Consider the following 3,464-nt stretch of genomic DNA (forward strand, 5'->3'; position numbering starts at 1 on the left):
TTTATGAATTGATTCAATTTATCATCTATTTTCTATAATAATAAATTGAATTGGATTGATTAGATTTATTAAAGAATTTAGTGCAGATATAATTTTTCACTTGTTTTAATAAATTGAAATGGCCTAATTCGATTTATTTAGATATTTTATCTTATTAATAAATTAAATTTATCTAATTTAATTTTTATAGATATATTTAAAACATATGTGTAATCAAATAATTTTATGTAGGATATTTGTATAATTTTAATCTCTATTTATTAACGTAAATTACCTTTGAATTTATATCATGTTTTATTATTATAATTCAATGGCTAAATTAACATGAATGCTTTTTTTTTTACCAAAGATAAGAGACTCGAACCCGCGACCTCTTAATTGAGTATGGGGAGATCTCTTAAAAAAAATTAACATGAATGCTATACCCTAAAGAAAATATAAAATGCAGGGTCTCTAAAAATTATAATCTTTATATTGATAAATTTTATTTCTCTTAAAATTTTAATAATTTTTATTAATTATTTTTATTTATTTTTTTATTTTTGTGATCTTTACCCAAGGAGAAAAATAAAGCTAAAAGATCATAAAAGTAAAAAAATAAATAAATAAATAATAAAAATTACTAAAGTTTTAGAAAAAAATTGTTAATATAAAAATTATAAAAAATAATTAAAGATATATTTGTCTCTTTATAGAAAGATTTGGTTGTTCTTCTTTAATATTATAAAAAGATTTGATCCTTCTTAATAATTTTAATATTAAAGGTCCTTTTTAATAATTAAATCTTTCTAACGTCCTTTACAATAATTTTTCCTTGAAAAAATGTAAATATTTTATTCGATCTATTGCAAATTTTAGTATATAAAGTATTTAAATAATTTCAAAAAAATCCTACCAAACAGGCACTTAGAAGTTAGAAGACTGTTTTTTCTGGAGGGACAAAATAATATAGTAGAAGTAGAACTAGTATGTTGAAAGTTAGAGAAAGAATTTACATTTTGATAAAAAGAACAGAAAAGGAGAATAACGATATATTTGAAATAACGTGACTATAGATATAATGATTGAACATCTGATATAAGCTGACCAAACTATCAAGGATATATAGTAAAGATTGACCATTAGCTTCACGCCTTCACTTACCTTCCCTTCTCATATTTTTGGAAAATTTAATTTGGATGTATACTTTGCTCTCGTCTCATTTATGGCGCCCTCATATATATTATCTCCGTTTATCAATGAATTTTCATTCCACTAGCATTGCCATTGTACATTTGTACTGCTCTGATCTGCACTAAACGAAGCTAATATAGGAGGCTTTAATTTTGGTTCTGACTTCTGAGTTATGTAAGTAGTCCTTTTTATAGCCTCTCTTTATTTGAAGATACATATTACAATAATTATGTTTTTTAAACTTATCAAATATAAGTATTATTATTTAATTATTACATAGGTATCATAGAGTTCACCATAAGTAGAAATATATATGTATCTAAATAAGATGAATATTTTTTTTGAGAGTAGTGTCTGATGATCAAGTAAATAGTAGTCAAATATATATAAGAGCACTTTTTTCTTCTTCTTTCCCTTTTTTCCTCTTTATCTCTTCTACTTCTTCCACCAGCAAAATTTCCTTTTCTTCTTCCCTCACGTTGTATCCTTCTTATTCTTCTTGAATTTGATAAAATTGGAAATTTGGAATTTTCAGTTTTGAATTTGAATTGTGTAATAGACGTGACATTAGGTGTTATTATATTGTCTTATGGACTAAGAGGAAGAGATTGGGATGAAGAATTTTGGAGAAATGTTTGAAAAGAAAGAGAATGGAAAATTTTGTTTGAGAGAAAATAAAATATTGAAAAAATAAATATAGGATTTTTTGTATTATGATGCTGAAATTTTTGCATTGTTTTTTGTAAAATATCTGTTGTGTTTTGCCATAATTTCGGTGTTATTTTGTTGGAAGTGTTGTATTGCTGTGAAAAAGAAGTGGTGTACTAAAAGAACTTATGTATTGTTTTCTGTGATAAAGAAAACAAGAAAGGGGAAAAAGTCAAAGAAAATAATATATACATTTGTATGTAATGTTCAAATTTATAATTAGATAGTGTTAATATATTTGTCAGGTTCCTTTCGTTTACTATTACTGTATTACAAATCTCAGGTCTCGTCATTTTACTTTTTATTTTATTTTAACTAATAGATGTGTTACGANTCTGTTGACTCTCCATAATACTAATAAACGGGAATGATGTTATATGGAATAAAAATCTCGTATTATGATTTGAATAGGAAAGTAGGATGAAAGAAGGAAAATCACATAGAATTATATAAAATCAATGGAAGGGAAGAAATGATACAATTATATAAAAAGAAATTAGTGAAAGTACATAGAATGAGAATTAAGGACTTAAATCATTTATCTTAAGTTAATTTGGTAGAATTTTATCGTAATTTGTGTAGGTGGTAACTGGTAAGTAACCTTTATTTTCAGGAAAAGTTATTTGGTGTTATGAGAATATAAAGTCAAATGAAAATATACTAAAGGACTGGTTTGGATAAGTTTCATAAGTGATTTTTTTTTAATTTTTAACTTATAAAAAAGTGTAGTATTAATATCTGGTATAATTTTTAAAATAAAATTGCAACTTTTTAAAAAGTTATTTTGGTACTTAAAGAGAAGTTAAAAAAAATAATTTTTTTCATAATAAAAAGTTTTTTTATCACTTTTCTCTTAAAATAAGTACTTTTAAAACTAAAAAATTAAACACAAAATAACTTATTTATAATTGTTTCAAAAAATATTTTTTTATTTTTCAGTATTTTCACTTTTACTATTAAAAATTTATCAAATACACTAAAAAATAAAAAATAACATTTTTTATTAAAAAATAATCTTTTTCTATCAACTTAGTCATAAATGAATCAAAAAGCAATATGTAAAGTATCGTTTTGTGCATGCAGTAATTCATTGATCAGCGACAAACTTTTAAATAAAACTCAGTACCGCGATGGATTAGTCTTTGACCTGCCGGATTAGAGAATACCGTAAAAAATCAAAAGAAAAAGCAATATGTAAAGTATTATTTTTAGATTATAATTGGATTAACTCATAATGCAAATTTCAAACAATTAAAATCCCTAAATAGATATTTAGACTTTCTTTGAATGTGCATTGTAACATTTCATATTTGTTATATGTCATTAATCTCTAAATTTTCAAATTATAATACATCAGTCCCTCAATTAAAATAATTTACCATAAATCACAAAAAATTCCAAATTTGTCTTGCATAATTTAAAATTTCAGAAAGAAAAAGTCTTAGGAGACTAAAACAAAATTAAAATTCTAAAAAATAAAAATATTTAAAACTCAATTAAAAGAAATAGTCTAAATTGATACTCTTATTTTTAGTGAACTTTTTATTAGATTAGAGTTGTTTGACAATTGATTATAGTGTTAT

General features: G+C 23.3%; 1 protein-coding gene across 1 annotated transcript in view; it reads left to right on the forward strand.

Moving 5' to 3' along the window:
* The window catches only part of LOC107648277 (WD repeat-containing protein LWD2-like), a 5,606-nt gene continuing 3,349 nt past the window's right edge, over window positions 1,208-3,464 (forward strand). Inside the window, exon 1 of the mRNA XM_016352208.2 lies at window positions 1,208-1,347. The gene's annotated coding sequence lies outside the window, so the exon portion shown is untranslated. The remainder of the gene's footprint in view (window positions 1,348-3,464) is intronic.

The sequence above is a fragment of the Arachis ipaensis genome, chromosome B06 (genome assembly GCF_000816755.2).
Source record: "Arachis ipaensis cultivar K30076 chromosome B06, Araip1.1, whole genome shotgun sequence".
Classification (NCBI taxonomy): domain Eukaryota; kingdom Viridiplantae; phylum Streptophyta; class Magnoliopsida; order Fabales; family Fabaceae; genus Arachis; species Arachis ipaensis.